General features: G+C 48.6%; 1 long non-coding RNA gene across 1 annotated transcript in view; it reads left to right on the forward strand.

The window, feature by feature from the left end:
* The window catches only part of LOC123384983, a 396,740-nt gene extending 378,084 nt beyond the window's left edge, over positions 1-18,656 (forward strand). Inside the window, exon 3 of the long non-coding RNA XR_006596865.1 lies at positions 11,368-18,656. This is a non-coding gene — a long non-coding RNA (uncharacterized LOC123384983). The remainder of the gene's footprint in view (positions 1-11,367) is intronic.
* Positions 18,657-20,424: the final 1,768 nt, after the last annotated feature.

Here is a 20,424-nt window from a genome sequence, read left to right on the forward strand (position 1 = left end):
TCTGAGCCAAGGATGCACTTGACTGAATGTTGATGTGGTTTTGAACCACAAGGGACTGAAGAATCTGGGTGCCACAGCATCAATCTTCCACACCAAGCCTGAGGGTGAAATGCATCTTGCTACAAAATGTGACCTAGATATGCGTACATTTCTCCTTTGTGCCTAAGAAAATGGGTAGAAAAACAGCCTTCTTGGAGAAATCAGGATTCCCTTTGGAATCTGGACTTGTGCTCTGCCTATGTGCAGTTGAAGATGCCCCACTGGAAATTCCAGCAGGTGCATCACATGTATTCGAGGAATACAGTTTAGGGCTCAGGGGCAGCAGGCATAACTTGAGATGCCCCCTAGGGTGTCATCCACGCGATGTTAGGTCCCAAGTCACCGACTCCGGGTTCCTCCCTCCATGCTGTATAGTCGCTCTGCAGAGACCAGCGTGCACGGAGCCGGGAGCAGCCCCTGGATGCAGGCCATCCGTGAAGCCACCCCAAAGGTCTGCATCCAGGCAGCAGCCACACAGGTGAGCTTGGAAGCCGGTCCTGGGTGGCAGTTTCTCTCCGAGCCACAGGAGCCTGCTAGGGGCACCTTTATTGCAGAACCACAGAAACTGTATATAATACACACAGTTGGTTTTAGCCACTGTGTTTTGGGGTAATTTGTGACACGGTGATGGATAGTTGATATGAGGCCCTGTGGGAAGAGCCTTGGGGTTTTGAGCCTGTGCTCATGTTAGCCCCTTGTGTGGACTGTGCATGCAGCAGACTTTTTCTAGTGAGTGGGCCACCAGTGTTCCCTCTTGGCCACTGGAGGAAGAACATGATTGTCTGAAAAGAGACTCTTGTTTCGGCTAAGAAAGAAACAGCTGTGAAATGTATCCAACAAGCTCGAGCCATAGCTCCCTGAACGCACAGGAGAATGTGTCCCATTCTTGCTTTTTGAGATCAAAAGACCAAGTGAAAACAGGGTCCCTTTGAGGTGGCATCTTGTTCTTATATGAGCCACCTGCTCCCCAGGGCCCCCAGCTCTTGGCCTACCCCCACCCCCAACTAAGACTGACCATCTGCGTAAGAAAGGATCCCCTCGGGGCAACTTTGGCCTGACATTCCCTGGTCCCCAAACCAGCCCTGCTCTGGCTTCTTTCTCAAAATGGTTGCAGATAAAAATGTTCTCATCATGAATTTCATAACGTGTGTTTCCTTCAGTCAAGGATGCTAAGACCTCAGGTCACATGGCAGTGGGCTATGTGCAGGGGTGAACTTGGGCCCCCTTGGGCCTTACTGGTAAAAGGTTGACCATAGTTAGCACTACTGACCCCAGACCAAGGACAGCTGGGGACCCCTCTGTGCTTCTGAGTTGGGCGACTTGGTCTAAACGTTCTTCACTGTTCCTTCTTCTGTCCCTGCACAGCACAGAGCCCATCCAGAAATGCTCAGGGAGCAGGTAGAGTTGGGTTAAGAACCTTTATTTGCAAGTAACACAACAATTCTGGTCAGTTTAAGTAAGAGAGAGCGTGTTTTAAGAACGTGCTGTTCCCTGAAGCCGAGTGCAGCAAGGGCCTAGGTCACACACGCTGTCACCACCAGGCAGCACCCTCCCCTCTGTCCACTTCTTCTCCTTTTCTCCTCCCCGGGCTCCCCCGCTGTGTGTCCTTTCCCATCACAGGCAGATACCGATGGTCTCTTGGTGCTAACTCCAAACCCCAGACGGGAACTGGCATCTGGGGAACGTACCAGTGTTCATCACTGTTTTCCTCTGGCAAATCAGCTGTTTCCAGGGCTTGAAGTCACCTGGTACCACTTGGTGCCTGGGCTTTGTTTGCCCAAGACTTGGTGTAATTACAAAGACCTCGAGGGTCACGCCTGGCAATTTCTCTCTCTCCAAGTCTTCAGGAGCTGACTCTCCATGTCTTGAGAGTGATGGAGAAGAGTGGAAGTACCTTGAGAGAAAGCAAGAGCTGACCCAACAAGAAGAATGGACTGACTTAGGCATCAGATTCTGTCCTCTGCCACCTAAACAACATTTTCCTGGTGTTTCATATGAGGATTCATTTATTGTCTTTATATGAAAAGCAGACCTCGTTTGGAGCTGTGTCTTGTGCTATTTGCCAGAAGAACCAAGCAAATTCTTGGCACACAGGAATCCCTGCCTTTGCCCACGCTGGGCCCTGTGCGCGGCCCCACGCCCATCGTTCAGCAGGCCAGGCTCAGCAGCATCACCCCAGGGAGTTTTCTCCAGCAAACCCGAGGGGCTTGGTACCCGCTCCTGATTGAGACCCTCATCGTTTACGCTTCACTGGGGTCTTTCTTAGCTTTCATGGACTATGTAAAAAAAATGGGACAGATGTAACAAAAATGGGATAAATATGAGCCAAATTGACCTCAAGAGCTAACAAACTCTATTTTGGAGAAAAAAATGGGAAGTTAACATTCCTTGCTTCAGTCCGTGAAAACCCAACTGAAAGTACTGAGTGTTGAGAGAAAATTCACTATAAGGATGAGGTCTTTGGGGGGCTAATATGTTTAGAAGAGAATATATCCACATCTGTAAGACAGAAAAAATCTGGTAACATACTTCACAGCCCTAAACATATTAACATGTCACAGAAGTGAAGTCACTTGTCACAGTGAAGATTGGCATCATGTTGGCGGGGAAGAGCAGGGGCGCTGGCCGTGGTCCTGACGCTGGGCTGGCTCTGTTGCTCACGAGCTCCACAACTCCATCCCTTGTCACCTCACTCCCTCAGTGACCTGTGAGGTCCTCCCTGTGACCAACTGACAGTGTTCATTTCAGCTCCCACCATCCCAGTGTAATGGTTCGGTGATTTGTGTGCCTTTTCCTGGGAGCCAGCTTTGGGAGGGAGTACGGAGCTGGACTCTTTGTCCAGGGAATGTGGCCCTGCCCACAAGGACCCCTGTTAGGAGATGGGCTGGTACACCTGTATCTTCCACCTGTGTTGCATCCACACTTAGTTTGGTGAAGCCCTGACTCTACCAGCGGAAGATTCAGCTGCACCCATTTACTATCCGCACAGTGTTTCCTGTATCCCTCCCATGTCTTGCATCTTTAGGAGTGGGTGATTCCTGTGTGGCATTGAGACCGTCTCTCGAGTCATCCCACATGTGGTTTCCCTGAATACCTCCTTCCCTCATCACGTTCTAGACAGGATGGTTTACTTTTCACTGGCTTGGAAATTTATTCCCTGGTTTAGAGGCAAACATAAATATGCCCTCCTATCCCAGGGAGTCCCCACACCTAACGGAACAAATCACAAGGTCACCCTGGGCACTGTGTCTGCCAGTGTCTTCACCTACTCTCCTACTCAAGGCCCCTGTGTCTTCTGGCACATGGGAAGCACTGGGCGTCCTGAGCCATAGCTCATAAACCAGCTGGCGGTGATCAGACCGGAGCAGAAGGTGACGACCGAATCCTGCTTATTTCAGGAACATAAAAGGAGCAGAAGGGCTTTCCCCATAGACTCCCCCTTGCTGTGGGCAGAGGAGAGGAGCAACCAGAGAGAGCCTTGGACTAGAAGGTAGAACACTGTCCCTGCAGACACCTGCCGAGTACCTGCAGGCCCCATTGTTCACAGCAGTGACCTTTATAAAGTCACCATGAACTCTGAACTACCAAACGCTGAGCCATTGCTCTTGGGGAGATACAGGGTCAGGTTCCTGCAAGCCTCTGGTCACAACGTTTTCATTACTGATCAAAACACATAATGGTACTTAATGTGTCTCTATTGAAAGACACCTTACTTAACCTGTGCTGTTGATTCATTAACATGGAACTTGTGCCACCAGCACTGTGTCTTGTGCCTGAAGGAAGTCCACCTAAGGCACACACAAGCCCTGGCTGTCTCGCACCCAGGGGCCACAGACAGCATCTCGGCACCATGCTGAGGGTCCGCTTCAAACAGTGAAGTTGCCAACACAAAGCACAACCATTGGGAAACGTGGCACTGAAGACCGCAAAAAGGATGCTCACTCTGGATTGGGAGCTGAGAGAGGAAGTCAGGGCTCTGCCCGTTAGGCCTCAGCTGGGAACACGCACGTTAGGTGACTCAGATTTTCCACCGGTCTGCACCTGTCAGTGGGTGACCACAAAAGCACGGTGATGAATGACTTCGGGCTTACAATAAATTTTAACAAGTAGGCAAATTTGCACACGCAGAATCTGAATAATACTGAGGATTTGCTGTATACAGTTCCTGGAGACAGAGAGAGCTCCCTACACAAAGATGAAGTCGAGCAGAATGTTTCAGAGACGAGGCTCTAATTCCAGCCCTGGCCCTGTCACTGCTGCTCTGTGACGTTGGGAGAGTTACTCAAACCCTCTGTGCACCAGTGGCATCATCTGTAAAATGGGATTCGTTCGTGTGGGTCTACAGCCCAGTGTTGCGGTGAGGTTGGGTGAGGCAGGTCTGGCCCGGCAACGCTTGCTTCAGTAGAGTGAGTTGCTGGGATTATTGTGGATAGTTTCTTGTCCTCCCCTGCAGACATTAGAATCAGACTGTGATGCCCAGTACTCTACACACCTACGTAGGCATTTACTGGTGACCACATACGCATGAAAGTGTCGCTGGGCCCGCCAGCGCAGCACAGGTGCAAAGAAAACTTCTCTATTTCTTATTGAATCTATAAATTTTCAGGCTGAGTTTTTTTCTTGTTCAAGATCGGAACTAAATATAGGCCGTCCTTGTCTAAATTTGGTAGGCTGAATCTCTTTACTCAAGTCTGGGTCTTGTGGCTATCACCAGCCAGCACTCCCCACCGAGATTCAATGACGCAGACCTTTTGATGTGAGCTGAAATAAACTGCCCTCTCTCAGGGCTCAAGTCTGGGAACAGGAAGGAAAGAAGGGTGGACACCATCTGTGAAGAGGAGAGGGAGAGAGCACCGAGGGGGACAGGATGGGTCATGTACCTGGTAGCTTACTCTTCTGAAGAAATGTGTGAAAAACAGAGAAAACAGAGAATCAAAAACAACTCTGTATATGTGGTGGAAAGACAACACGGGCTAGGAGAACTCTTTGATCGACTCTGGGAAGAACTGAGAATTGAGAATAATTTAATAAACACCCCCCAAGGCAAGCCATTAGCCTTGGGCATGGAGCTAATAAGAAGTACTTACAACTAGGTTTAGTGCCAAGTAATAGAGACTAAAAATAAAATAAGAAGAGAGAAGAACTCTTTACAGATTTCTGCTTTATCATGCCTGGTGTTGGCCTTGCTGTCACGGTCCAAAATGTCTGCTGGGGCTCTGACATCAAACTCGTGTTCCAAGCTGCAGGCTGGAGGGGCGATAGAAAAAAGGTACACTCCTTCCCTTTCAAAGACACTACATGGAACCCTTATATTTCATGGGGAAAACCTTGCTCACATGGCCACACAGTTGCAAGGGAGTCTGGGAGATATTGCCACACTGTGCCCAGCCAAAAATCCTGGTTCAGTTAATTTTAAAAAGAAGGAAAGTGGAGATTTGGCCAGTGACTTTCAGCCTCTTCCCCCGGAAGAACCCCTAAGCAGGTGACCTTGTATGAAACACAAGGACATCCTTCCTGGGGCCTAAGCATCGTTGAATATGAGTCCTCACGGGCATGATGGCAGGAGGGAAACAGGAGTGTGGCTGTCAGAAAAATCTCTCTGGTGATGTCATGTAGGGAGATCAAAGACCAAAACGGTGCCATGTAACCGTGAGGTGATCGGCCATCCAAACAGGATGTTACATTAATGTAATACAAGTTAATAAGAAGGTGTGGGGAGGAGACTCGACTGTTATAAAATTGTTTGCAGGAGAATTGTTCCCCAGGAGTAAGTAGTGTAGCACCCAGCATGGCTGTTTTCCCAAGAGAGGCCATCCTACACGCCCTCTGAGTGTAGACCCCCTAAGCCCCGACAAAGGGGTCGGCCATGCAGCCCCACACCCGGGCCAGCCTTCTGTGTGCCTCCATGCCTTTATGATCGAGCTGGGAGCAAGGTGTGGAGAGCACTGGGGAAAGCAAAGTGAAGTGGGCCATGTTCAGACTCAGTAGGAAGGACGATGGGGATGGGGAGAGGCCGTGGATGGCATGCCCCTCAGATGAGGGCAGAGCCCTTCTAAATGTGACAGCACACAGACCTCCAGCCCCGAGACCCTGGGTCTCTCCCGCCACCACCTTCCTCGGCCCCCCTCCCGCCCTCCCGACGGGGCTTGGCCCGTGCTGTGCCAAGACTGGGCTCACTGCCTGTGGTGTGGGCCACTTTCCGTGGTGGAAAGGCAGGGCCCTGAACGTGGGCTGGGAAGAGATGCTTAGTGGCTGCACACCCGTGTGCGGTTAGTTACTGGGGAGCAGAGGTAAGAACAAGGTGTCATTAGGAGGGATGGCTTTGAATTGTCACTGCCTGTGGTTTCAGTGTAACTTGGTTAACTATGAGTTTGTAGAAGTTGATTTTTAATAATGGCCCAGTTTAACAAGCAGCTCCAAAAATTCCTAAAACTCTAACGACTGGCCCTTGCCAGTGGGAGCAAGATGGCCCCAGCACAAACTACCTTGTTTTCCTGCCAGCCACCTTGCCGCCCGCTCCTGACGGCCCACCTGGCCGAGCCCTAGCCAGGTAAGACGTCCCCTCCGACCCACGTACCTGCACCCGAGACCCGGAGACGGGCAAGCACAGCCACGTGTGCCAGGAACCCCGACACCATGCTCCCAGCGGCTCTGAGAATGAAGGCTCTGAAGCCAGCAGAGCCGGGGCACAGAGACAGAAAGCAAACGTGGCAGAAGACAGAGTCAGTTTATCTTGGCTCCGTGAAACCACTCTGACTCCTTGCACCTGCTGTCCTGAAATTTGCAGATTTTCTTTGAATCCCCATCTGGACGTAATCATCACTTAGGATGCAGAAAGTTAATTTAGGGGAAGAAAGATCCACTGATCATCCCCACCCCACCCCCAGTGCCTGGTGACTCTGCGTCCGTGGGGAGCGTGCCAGCTTAGGGTGAATCACCAGTTACTGGGCTTGACTGCTGGCATCTCCTTAAAGGGCCACAGTTGAGTCAATCAGGCATTTAAAACAAACAAAAAAAAAAAAAAAAAGGAAAAAGATAGACCCTTCCTCCAGTAACGTTTCCCTAGGGGCTGTTTGCCAGTCAACATTCCGGCATCGTAGAAACAGGGCTGATGTGAAGACCCCTAAGGCTTACTTCCGTTCCTGAAAAAGTATAGGTTTGGGGGTGAGAAATAGATACTCAAGAAAACAAGAAAATGGAGAAAGAGAGGAAATCTTGAAGGGGTGGGGGCTGAGCACAGAAGCAGGGTCCAAAGTCAAAATCAATTCTGCATCAGTTACGGCTTTTATTACTTTTAAGTCTTCCAGTTTTAGATGCTGGAAGTTTCACCCCCGTCGCGCCCCACCGCCTTCTCTCCCCACGCATCCGCATCCGGGGTGGCACTGTCACATGCATCTCACGGATGTGCACCACGTACAGGCAAAGGAATACTTTTGTATTCTCTTCTCCGTTTGTACACACGAACGGTAGCACCTCATAACACATCATGTTTTGCCTGGATGTTTATCTCAAAGCCTAAGCTGGTCAAGATCCGAGAGACTTTTTATTCTCTTTGATGATGACAGACTCATTCCCTTGGATGAATGAACTGTAATTTGTTTAACCAACTCTCTGCTACTGACTGAGTGTTCCAATATTTTGAAATAAAAATAATGACTAGCGTGCATACCTGAGGGACACATTTCTAAGAGTGAAATTGCCTTCAGTAGTTTACAAGCGTTTTTAAAATTTTCGTGTGTATTGCCAAATTGCTTCCTATATTAGTTGTGCTGGTGGACACGCCCAACAGACTATAGAGTTCTTGTCTCTCCACACCCTTGTCAGGACCTTGCCAATCCCAGGCAGACAAGGATACGTCATTTAAAATTTTTTTTTTAATGTTTATTTATTTTTGAGACAGAGAGAGACAGAGCATGAACGGGGGAGGGGCAGAGAGAGAGGGAGACACAGAATTGGAAACAGGCTCCAGGCTCTGAGCCATCAGCCCAGAGCCCGACGCGGGGCTCGAACTCACGGACCGCGAGATCGTGACCTGAGCTGAAGTCGGACGCTTAGCTGACTGAGCCACCCAGGCACCCCAAGAATGTGTCATTTTAGCCGTAATCAGCACTTCTCTGAGTGCGGCCGAACATCTTTGCAAATGCTGACCACCCGTTTATGTTTCCTTCCTGTGACTTCACTACCTATAGACGCTGGACGCTTTCACTGAATTGGAAATGTTTCTTTTCTAATTGATTTATAAGAGCCTTTATCGCTTAAGGAAATGGACTTTTCTGCGATTAAGTTACAGACATTGCTCCCAGGTTCTCCTTTGTCTTTTCATTTTGTTTCTGGGTGCTGGCGTCATTCACAGTTGTTCTTTATTGTGAAGCCAGGTTGCTCAGTCTTTCCTTTTTCCAGATGTCATCAGTTACACAGACCTTATTTTGATATTGTCCTCTAAAAAGTATCCTATTCGTCTTAAGATTTCATTTATTATGTCCAAAATTTTGGTCTACTTGCGATGTAACCTGGTTAAAGGTGAGACTGCCGAGTACCCGCTGTTTCCACGCAGCTTAGACCACCTTTCCCTCCGCTATTTGAAATGTCACCTTCATCGCTTACCAAATCCCTGCATGTACTTGGGTCTCTTTGTAGATTTTCAGAGCCGTCACGGATCTGTGTATTCTGATACAAACACTGCAATATTTAGTATCTTTATGGCACGCTGTGAGGACTCGTCCCCCTTATTCCCTTTCTAAAAGCAAATGATACCATCGGCCAGTCTTGGGTATTTATTTTTCCATACGAATCCAGCGTATCTCATTCTCCCCCCTCAAACAAAAGAGAAGAATCCCTTGGTGGAGCTTTTGACATTAAACGTGTAGAATCACTTAGGAAGCAGGGTGCCCGTCTGTGACTTACGCATCGTCTTGTTTCAAACAGCAAACTTTACTCGTCATTCTCTCAAGTTTACTCCGTGTCTTCAGGAGCATTGAGAGTCTTCTTGTGAATTCTCCCCAGGCACATTGTCATTCTTGGCGCTCTGTTACATGGGGTCACTGCTTCAATGTTTTTTCCCATAGTTCTCTGTGTCTTCCGTTTCTGGGCCTGCTGCCTGCTGGGTGCAGTCGGTGGACAGTCGTCCCAGACCTTCTTAAAAACAAGGAAAATTATGGGGCGCCCGGGAGGCTCGGTCCGTTAAGCATCTGACTTCGGCTCAGGTCATGATCTCACGGTTTGTGGGTTCGAGCCCGGCGTCGGGCTCTGTGCTGGCAGCTCGGAGCCTGGAGCTGCTTCGGACTCTGCGTCTCCCTCTCTCTCTGCCCCTCCCCAGCTTGTGCTCTGTCTCTCAAAAATAAACATTAAACAAATTTAAAAAAATACAATGAAACTTTTGCCATCTTTCATTCTCGTGCATTTTCTGACCTCTTCATAGTTTGAGAGACACAGTTGTCCACAGAAACTCCTTCCCTCTCTGGCTGCAGATTCCTGCGGCCAGGCCTGAAATGTTCTAATCTTTATCGTGGTTCTAACTGGAAGCTGTGGCTGCTCCAAAAGCTTCCATGATGTCTCTCTGTTCACATCCTCGCCCTTAGGCTGAGCAAGGATGTTCAGGCAGCTACTCTTGGAGCTTCTTCTCTGTAGGGCGCAAGGTGTTACTGATGAGGTTCTGGGGTGATGGGGAGGTCCGGAGCTGACGGCAAAGAAGGGATTCTTGAAGACATCTTTGATGCAAAAAGGTGATTTTAGTAAAGCACAGGGACAGGCCCCGGCGGCAGGAAGAGCTGCACTGGGGCCGTGAGGAGTGACTGCTTCTATACTGTGGGGTTGGGGGAGGAGGTACAGTCAAGAGGAAGTTTCTTAAAGGGATTTTCCACGCTAAGGACACAGGGTACTGGAGGCTGGCTATGGTCAAGCTAAGGTTGTTTTCCCTCCAGCAAAGCATTAGCATTAAGACAGTAGGAGGTTCCTGGAGAAATGTTCTACTCTGGATTTGCCTCAGGTATTTGTCAATGGGCTGCAGGTTATAAGGAAATTCAATTTCATCTGCCAATTCCTTCTGCCTTTGTTCGCCACATCACTGTGGAGGGGAGGGTGATGCTGGGGCTACAGGAAACTGAATCTGTAGGTCTCTGGAGATCAGGCTACTGATAAGATTGCCTTTTTCTTGTGATTTACTAAGATATTTGTGAACTGATGGAGAAGCTATCAGTTTAACCATTTATTTTCTGTCCTTTCCTTTGTTCTTGGGCAGCCAGGAGTGCCTGAGCAATGTCACACACATCCCAGCTGGGGCGGGATGGGGGGCGGAGTGGGGCGATGCTAGCTTGTGCTTGGCCTTCAGGTTGCCTTGTGGTCCCTCACCATTAGCTTCGAGTTAACCTCTTTTCAGTTTTTTAATTTGTATAAAAAGGTTTATTTTGAGAGAGAGGGAGAGACAGCACGTGTGCACAAGCAGAGGGGCAGAGAATCTGAAGCAGCCTCTGTGCTCTCAGCACAGAGCCTGACATGAGGCTCAGTCTCCCAACTGTGAGATCATGACCTGAGCAGAAATCAAGAGTCAGGCATTTAACCAACTGAGCCACCCAGGCACCCCAACTTAACCTCCTTTTAAAGGAGGCACGCGTTGGGGCGCCTGGGTGGCTCAGTCAGTTAAGTGTCCGACTTCGGCTCAGGTCATGATCTCAGGGTCCGTGAGTTTGAGCCCCGTGTCAGGCTCTGTGCTGACAGCTCGGAGCCTGGAGCCTGTTTCGGATTCTATGTCTCCCTCTCTCTGCCCCTCCCCCGCTCAAGCTCTGTCTCTGTCTCTCAAAAATAAATAAACATTGGGGCGCTGGGTGGCTCAATCGGTTGGGCGTCTGACTTCAGCTTGGGTCATGATCTCACGGTTTGTGGGTTTGAGCCCTGCATTGGCATTGGGCTCTGTGCTGACAGCTCGGAGCCTGGAGTCTGCTTTGGATTCTGTCTCCCTTTTTCTCTGCCCCTCCCCCACTCAAGCTCTCTCTCTGTCTCTCAAAAATCAATAAACATTGGGGCGCCTGGGTGGCTCAGTCGGTTGGGCATCCGACTTCAGCTCGGGTTATGATCTCACGGTTTGTGAGTTTGAGCCCTGCGTCAGGCTCTGTGCTGACAGCTCAGAGCCTGGAGCCTGTTTCGGATTCTGTTTCCCTCTCTCTGCCCCTCCCCCACTCATGCTCTGTCTCTCTCTCTCTCTCTCTCAAAAATAAATAAACATTAAAAAAATAGTGAATAAACATTGAAACAAAATTTAAAGGAGGCACGCGAATTTGCCTCCCCAAAGTGGCTTCCTGGCACTTAACACAGTCTTTGCTTTTCACTCTGTAGGCCCTGCCCGCCACCGCTGTGCCGCCTGCCCGCCTGCCGCGTCCAGCACAGTGGACCCAACTGGTCTGCGGCCCAGCCGCCCCTCAGCCTAACTCGAAGCTGGTCTTGAAGGCACAAGGAGGTGGGCACCACCTTTGTCAAGAAATGTCATCGAGAAACCAGGGCATTCCCCCCGGACTTCCTCGGGTCCGTCAGCACGCACGTGATGCAGGTGCCGTGCGCCAGCATCCTGGGGCGTCTGTGCCCAACCCGAGGTCCCGATCCTTGTGGTCTGTTACCACCGTTCCCAGGCCTTCGCACCCACTGCCGGCTTTGGGATGAGGTCGCTTCTGTCTGCATGGGCCCCAGGAGCCCTGCTTTCTCTCATTGTGCACGCTGAGGTCACACACTGAGTCGCATGTCCACGAAGGCCTTTCGTCACACAGGGCTCCACCGCACACGTCCCTGAGACACACCTGCAAGGTCGGGCTAGCGGGCCACTCTCTGCCTTCCGTTTCTGGAGCTTTTTCCTTGTTTATTTAGGGACGCAGAAACAAAACAGGCTGATCAGACACCACCGTGAAAGGCATTAGTAGGTCAAAAGCAAAAGCAGGTGAAAAGCTCATCCATGCACTGTCTTCAGCAGAGACAACACAGTCCCACCTCATGCAGGGACTCTCCTGCACCCCCTGGGGGACCCCAAAGCACCCCGTAGACACAAGCTTCCCCAGACACCCAGGATCCTTCCCAAAGCACCTTCAAACTGTGACCATCGTTTGCATGAAGGACGGTACAAAGGAGAATAGACCGTTGGGTTTGCGGAAGCCAGCCTGGCCTCCTCCAGGACGGGATGTGGATCTGAAGTCATCCCTACCAAATGACAAGCCTATCGATAGCCGGGTTGCTATAACCAGGTGACCCGGGTCACTAGACGCACTGCTTGTAAGGAAAGCGGTCTGTCCCCTGTGCAGTTTCCAGTCTGCAGAACAGCAGCGCCGTGAAGGACACGGGAGCAGAGGCCAAGGAAGACGTGCTTCCCCATGATGCTGTTAGAGCAAGAGAAGTACCGAGGGGACCATGAACGTGGGCCGTGTGGCGCCCACCTGCCAGTGACAGACGTGCAGTGACATTGGGGGGTGGGACCTTGCCGTGGACACTGTGGCATTTCCAGGCCTGGACTGTCCACAGAGAATTACCAGGACAGAGTCAAAAACACACCGAGTAGGAAGTAGCTGCAGATCAAGGACCCGTTTGCACAAAATGCAGAGCTGTTCAAAGAAACAAGTGTCATCGAGACACGTTGGCCGTTACTTGGCATGAAAGTTCCAAGGCGGCTGCTCAGTGCGAGGGTGTGATGAAAGGGACGCCCTGAGCTGTGCCTGCTCCTCAGAGCCCATTCTGGAACGGACACCAGTCAGCGGGACTCGTCTTTTAAGCACCGCCTCCTGTTTCCCGCCAACTCTGCACGCAGCCTGCGGTGCCTGAGGGAGGCGTTCTTTACCGCGTTTTGTGCTTCTTTCTTCTCCCGGTTAACCAGGCCTATTTCTCCGGGAGTGAGGTGTGAGAACAGGTGCGCTCCCTGGAGAAGGCCGGGTCCTTCCTGTCATTGGTTCTTGGACAATTTCATCCTTTAGGACCCCTCCTCTCTCCTGCTAAAATCCAGAAGAAGTAGAGAAAAGTGTCCTTAGCCCAATGACTAACGCACCTGCACCTTTCTGGCTTCCTTATCAACCTCTCAACCCCAGGAACAGTGAACCCTGGATCAACATATCAGTCGAGGTCGACTTGGATTTGGATTACAAATTGCAATCATCTGAGAGGTGAGCCGCTGGCATGGGCACCTGACTGTTCTCTGCAGCTGAGGATTAACGGACACACTGCCTGAGCACCTTCTCCGTCTGGTAAGTGCAGGTGCACGCGCCCTTGCTCCCTGAGACCCGGGCTTTCCGAGGGTGCTGCGCTGTCAGGAAGGCTCTGTGACGTGCGGGGTGCTGTAGGACAGTCATGTGCGTGTTCATTGTGTTAGTTGGGGGGACTCCGTCTCCAGAATTCACAGAATGTTCCTGCCATTTTTCTGGTTCCTCGAACATCCTGAGTTTTCAGACAAGAGCTAGATTCGCCTGCTTGGGTGTGTGTGTTCTGGTGGGGGTGAAGAGAATCTCCTATTTTTGTTTCATGATGTAAAAAACAGGTGAGGGGTCCAGGAAATAAATAAGTTAAAGAACCACTGGAATTGGGTGGATTGGGTCATAAAAAAGAAAAAAGAGCACAGTGAATAGAGTGAAAAGCTGGAGCAAACTGGGCATGACAGGGACAGGGGGGCAGGGGGAGCAGTGGGTGCCACAGGGGCTTGAACTTCAGGGGCAGGGCTCCCGAGAGTCCTGTGTGGGACAGGCCTTCAGGAAGGACAGGGAGGGGGTGCAGATTAAACCAAACCGATGGCTTATACCCACAAAAGTTGAGTGCGGCAGGTGAGGGCTGGCCCCATGGTGTGCCACTGGGCTCCTGGAGCAGGTGGTTTGAAGAGTGGGGAGACATGGCCTGACCTGCCCAGGCCTGTGCTCTAGAATCTTCTGGGGCCCCAGTGCCATGGGCCCAGCAGTGGGGAGGGTGCCTCTCAGGCAGCTCCCGCCATGCAAACGGCCCACAGTCACAGGTGAGGGAAGGGCTGTGACCTAAGAACTGCCCATTATTTTGCTATTCTATGAATTCCTGTCCTGTTGATATTTTAAAATATGAATCAGCTATTGTTTGATAAAAGTGTACATTTGCAGTGTGCCCAAGCTTGCAGTGTAACTGGTACTTTCAGATCGTTGAGGGTGGGAATATTCTTGGAAAGGATTTGCCATTTATTTTGTGTCACCAAAATGACCTTTGACCTATGAATTCCACTCTGAGGAATTGGAATTTTTTCCTAAGGAGAAAAACCAAATACCTGAAAATATACATGATCATTCATTTGGAATAGACAAAGATTGGTAAAAAAAAAAAAAGGGGGGGGAATAACTTTATCAATTATGATACATATATTGTTGAAATTTTTGAATCTGTTGAGTCTGTTGAAAATTTTTTGAAGCAGTTTAACAATGTGGAAATTGCTAATGACTATAAAATGCCCAATACAAGATACAGGCGTGGAGTATACACTTGGATCACATGCATAAGGAACAGTAATTTATGCAAAAGGAATCAACCTTCTCTTTCTTTCATGTTATAATTACATGTAATGATAGTTTCTTGTAATTCTTGATGTATTTCAATTTGTGTTCAGCCTCTTGTTTTATACTTTCTGTATCTTCCACACTGTGGTGGACACAGCTCTCTGTGTCCCCCAAGCTTCCCTACTGCAAAGACACGTTAGAGATTGGTGAGTGGGTGGGGTTATGTCCTACACTACCCCATCTCCCCAGAGAGGAGGTGGGTTGCCACCCTTGCAGGCCCTGGAGGCCGGGATCTGAGGGCGGTCTCCAGCCAACAGGGCAGTGGGGACTCAGTCCTAGAACCTCACAGACCTCAGTTCTCTCAACAACCCAGCCTCTTGTGGGAGTGCGGGAAAAAGGCTAGGGCTCACATGGGAGTGTGGCCCCAGCCAGCACCGGGATTCCAGCCCGCTGGGGCCTGAGCACAGGACCCTGCTAACCCACATCCAGACTCCTGACCCACAGAGCCTGTGAGAAGAAAGGGTGTGAACCAAGTTCAAGGTGATTTGTCGTGCCGCATGACAATAAGAACACACGCCTATTTTAGGTTTCTTTTTATTTCCTTCCTTGGATTGCTTTAGATTTATCACATCTTTTTCCTGATGTTTATTTTCCTCCCTCTGCTAATTTGGTAGTTACCAATTCTGTTTCTGTTCTTTAGTTGTTCTCATGGGCATCAACACAAGAAAAATTAACTTACCAGAGTCTGAATTAGCCAGTAGCTTCACCCTTCGTTGACACCTTTACAACTCAGAACACATTAACTGCCTCTCTCCATCCTGATTTGCATGCTACCGCTGTCATTGATTTCACTGCAAGCTTGACTGTTTTCTTTTTAAACTCATCACATGTAATTATTGTTTTTACACAGCGTTTGCTTGGATTTCCCCACATATTTACCACATTTTGTGTCTTCTGTCTCCTCCTTCATTTCAGACCATGTCACTGGGATCACATACCTTCTGTGTGACATCAAACCCTCTGTTTGTGGTCATTTAACAGTGCCTTTGTTTCCCCCCTGTCCTCAGTGAGTGGTCTTGCTGGGTGCAGTATTTGAGGTTGAGGTTTGCCCTCGGTAGTTGAAGATACGATTCCAGTCTCCTGAATTTCCATTGTTCTGATGAGTAAGCTGTCAGTCCCTCCTCTGAAGGCAGTCTGTCCTTTCTCACTGGTGTTTTTAAGACCTTCTCTTGTTTTTCTCCTTCTGTTGCTGTGTTATGCTGAATCTAGGTATGGATTTCTTTTTAATTATTATGTATTGAATCATGGGGTTCTTCAATCTGTGGGATGATATCTTCCATTAGTCTCTATTTGGTTCTATTTGGTTGTTTTCCAGTCTTTATGACATCTGGGGGTTTTGTCCTCATATTTTAGTATTTTTTATTTACTTAAACATATTAAAAATACTTTGTTTTTTGAGCCTATAATTATCACATCTTTAACTCTGTTACTGTACTTTTTTCATTTCATTCTCTTACCATTTTCGTCTGCCAGCTGAAACTCTTCATCTGTTCATGCATGTTGTTTACCTTTTCTATTAGTGCCTTTCAAGTGTTAATCACAGTTATTTAAATTCTTGGTGTCTGATAGTTTCAACATTTGGGTCACACCTGCCTCTCATTCTGTTGACTGCTTTGTTTTCTGACAGTGAGTATAGTCCCTTCCTTCCTCCCTGCTCCTTCCCCCTCTTCCCTCCCTCCCTCCATTCTTCTCTCCTCCCTCCCTCCCTCCTTCCCTTCCTTCTCTTGTATGTCTTGTACTTTTTGGTTGAGAGCAAGATAGTACATGTGGACACAGTACTGAGTTAATTATGTTTATGTGTGGAAAAAGGAGCACCCCTTTTTCCGCTTGGCCAGTAATTTTAGGGTTGAGTCTGCCTGATCCTAGTTGACTTTGGGATTTGTTGTTGCTATGGTTACTCTCCGTGCAACCACCAGCATTCCTCTAGCTTTACCTGAGGCCGGGGGCTACTTTGCCAGAAAAACTTTCTTGGTGTCCACTTCATTCTCAGTCTTAAACCTCTTGTCTCCATGCCTCCAGTGGGTCTCTTGCCACATACTTGCCTCTCCCCCCGGGGTGGACCACCAAGCTTTCCATACAGCACCGGCCAGCCTGACGTTGGGAGTCAAGACCTTCTCTTGTTTGGTGCAGATTCCGTCTTGGCAGGAACTGCCTGCTGGGTCTTGGGAGGGGAGCTTCCCTGGGAACGCAGCAGAAGACCTCTAATGGTCCAGATCCCAGTTGGCTTTCTGCCCGTTCCCGGAGAATTGAGCCTCTTCCTTTACCCTCCCCCAGCCACGACGGGTTTTCATCTGTGCCCTGGGAGTGACAACATTTTATACTCATGTTATCCCACACTCAGCCTTAGGCAGTTTGTTAACACCTGTAGCTGAGTTCTCATTACCCATCCTACCCTGGGGAGCCCCATCTTCTTTCTGCACCCTGACCGTGGTGAGTCACAGGTCTCGTCTTGTCTCCACGGAAGCACCTGTCTCTGCTTACGTAGCAGGCTGCTGTTGGTTGACCTGAAACCTCAGTGCTCTGATGGGCTCAAGAAAAGGCACATTTGTAGATCATTGGCTTTGTGTTATTGTCAGGGTAGGGCAATCCACTTGCCCGCCTTCTGCACCTGCTGCTCTGCTTCCGGCAGCTGCCTGCCCCAGTGTATTTAACCAGTCCCCTTGGATGGACTTTTCGTTTCTCCCAACCCTTTGCTATTTCAGACACCTCTGTGGAAAATGACATCATTTTTCACACTCGTGAATATCTCTGAGTAAGTTCCTGGGAGAGGAAGTGCCAGATCACAGGGAGGGCACATTCGGAATGTTTATATTTATCGCCATATTTATTTATGTTTATACATTATACATTTATGTTTATTGCTCTGTGAAGTTTAAGGAGTTTACACTCTTTGCCTAACTAAGAAGTGAAAAATGGTTCCTGTGTCGTTTGAATTTGCTTTTCTCATATTACAGTGAGATTGAACTTCATTTCATATATTAAAGCAATTTTCATACTGCACTGCACACATAAAAATGGTTAAAATAGCAAATTATATGTTATATATTTTCACAATAGAAAAGCTATTTGCATTCTTTTCTATGAATGAAATATTCACATTTTTACCCACTTTATAATAAATGTGTTTGCCTAATGTGTTTCAGTTGATTTTTCTAGATTTCTAAGTAGATAATCATATTTTCTGCAAATAAGAACAACACTGTATTTTCCTTTAAATCATCCTGGGGGGAGAAGGCATTCTTGTCTTCCTTATGACTTTACCAGGGGTGTTTTCCTGTTCTCACCGTTCACGGCCTGGTCGGCGATTGGTTTGATGTGGTCGGTCTTTGTTAGGAGAAATGTATTTCTATTCCTATTTTCCTAAAAACATCTTTTAATCAAGAATCATTTTGTTTTCCTCAAAAAGATGCCATTGGAATTAAGGTTAGTATTGCATTTAATTTGCGAATCATTCTCAGGACGACTACCGTTATGTAAGTTGCTGGTATTTTATTCCATGTGTAAACGGATTCAATATTTATCACCATTCCTTGTATACTAGGGCATTTCCATTCTTGAATCATTTTTAGATTCCTCTTTCAGTTAGCTGGTCAAATATTTGAGTGATTTTCCAAGAAAATTTGTGGTGGCGTGCTTCCTGAACTCTTGCTTCCATAGTTACATCTTTCTGTTCCCTACACGCAGGAGCATCAGGGCGGCCACACAAGGAGTCCTCTCGGTTCCCACTTCCCAACAGCGGAGTCCTGTCATCCCGGCTTCCGAGGGCCTTCCCTTTGAAACCAGCCCGAGGTTTTTGCCTTCCGATATTTTGTGAGCATCTACATGCTTCATATAGAAATGTTTGTGCTTGGAAATCACACGTTTGGCATGTGTCCGGGCCTAAGTCTTCCTTTACTGGTTTTCCTTGAAATCGGAGGTTTCCCTTCCAACTGCAGATTTAGGTCTGCAGCTCCCCTCTCGTATCTCTTGCGCTTCCTCTATTCTCTTCTTCAGAAGGACCAGTTATTTGCACTTCTAACCTGTATTGTGTGCGCTCTGAACCTTCCACCATGTCAGAGTTTCACTTCTTTATCTGTTTCTTTTTTCTTGCCATCCTCCGCATCACGAATCCGCTTTTCTACAACTTCGTCTCTGCTCTTTCTGTCCTAACACTGAAATGTGCCATCATGTTATTTCTCCTTTTTAAAAAAATGTTTATTTATTTTTTTGAGAGAGAGAGAGAGAGAGAGAGAGAGAGAGAGAGAGAGAGAGAGAGAAAGCATCCCAAGCAGGCTTCATGCTGGGTCAGCACGACGTGGGGCTCAATCCCATAAACCATAAGATCATGACCTGAGCCAAAATCAAGAGTCAGATGCTTATTCAACTGAGCCCCCCGGGGTGCCCTGCCGTGACCTTATTTCTGCGAATGCATTCTTTCCGTAAATGTCCCAGCCACTCTTTAATCCAGCTGGCTCTCATGCCATCTCATCTTTTAGCTCAAGTTCAGGTACTCACAGGGTGCCTACATTCCATGGAGTGTGCAAAGTGGGGTGATAAAATTTCTCCCTCCCTCACTATCCCTTTAGTACAGAAGGATATTTCCATAGCTGTTACAGGAAGCTTTTGCTCTGCTTTGCCTTGGGTACTTGTGTTGGCATCGAGGGAGGCTTTCACAGGCATGGTGTCCACCCGGAGTCACCCTCGAATGGCTCCACTGCTCACCTGCATGCTCATAAAACCTGTTATCTGCTCTCAGGATGGTAAACTCCTTGATAAAAAAGCTATATTATTTGTGTGGCTATATAACAGTTGTGGCAAAGGGGAGGTGCTGGGGAGGAGGGAGAGGGTGTGAACTGGTGACCCTTTCTCCCTGACATCGTTCTGTGGTCAGAAGCTTCTCGGCATCATTTTGTGGTCAGAAGCTTCTACTCTACCTACCGAAGGCGGCCGCGTCCACGTTTGCTATAAATGCTGCCAGGCCAGCACTTGCATCTGGTAGGATTGTTGTATCTTCTAGGAAGACCCTGTGCATTGGCAAGGATAGAAACAGGAGAAGACCCCACCACTAACACTGCGCTTTGATGGGGCCACACTTGTCTCTGGGCTTCTGGCTGAGGTATCTCAGACGCTCCTGATCTGTAGCAGAGAACTATTCCAAGTAGGAGTTCATTATCTGTCCCTCCAGCTATGAGACTGTTGGTGTAACTTAGCTCAAACTGTTCCTGCTTATGTCCCATGATCTTGAGTTGTTTTTTCTTAAGAAATTAAGTTTGTCATTTAATGGAGCACCTGCTACACTGTAAGTAGTAAAAGCTTTTCAGGACTGTTACTTCTTACAACATGTACTGGGTAGCCGACCAAACTTTTCACCAAGATAATCTTGAAAAAATAATAAAATTTCTTTACAAGGGGCACCTGGGTGGCTCAGCCGGTTGCATGTCCGACTTCGGCTCAGGTCATGATCTCGCGGTTCGTGAGTTCGAGCCCCTCATTGGGCTCTGTGCTGACAGCTCAGAGCCTGCTTTGGATCCTCTGTGCCCCCTCTCTCTGCCCTTCCCCGCCTTGTGCTCTCCCCCAAAATAAATAAATATGTTTAAAAATTGCTTTATAGTTTGCTTCAAGGAATCAGAGAGCAACGAGGGCAGCTACAGGTGAGGGGCCAAGACCCCGGGAGATGGGGTTCTCAGCAAGGTGCTCTCTGTGCTCTGGACTGCCGCTGCTATATCGTCAAACTTTCCTGGTTTATAAGCACCATAGGCCAAGAAATGGAGAGTCTTAGCAGATGTTAGTGGCTAAGAGGCTGGAGACCTAGGGAGAGCTTCTGGGGGTTCTGTGGTGTTAGGCACAAAACTGGAGTTCAGGGTTACCAAGGTCATTT

The sequence above is a fragment of the Felis catus genome, chromosome A1, assembly GCF_018350175.1.
Source record: "Felis catus isolate Fca126 chromosome A1, F.catus_Fca126_mat1.0, whole genome shotgun sequence".
Lineage (NCBI taxonomy): Eukaryota > Metazoa > Chordata > Mammalia > Carnivora > Felidae > Felis > Felis catus.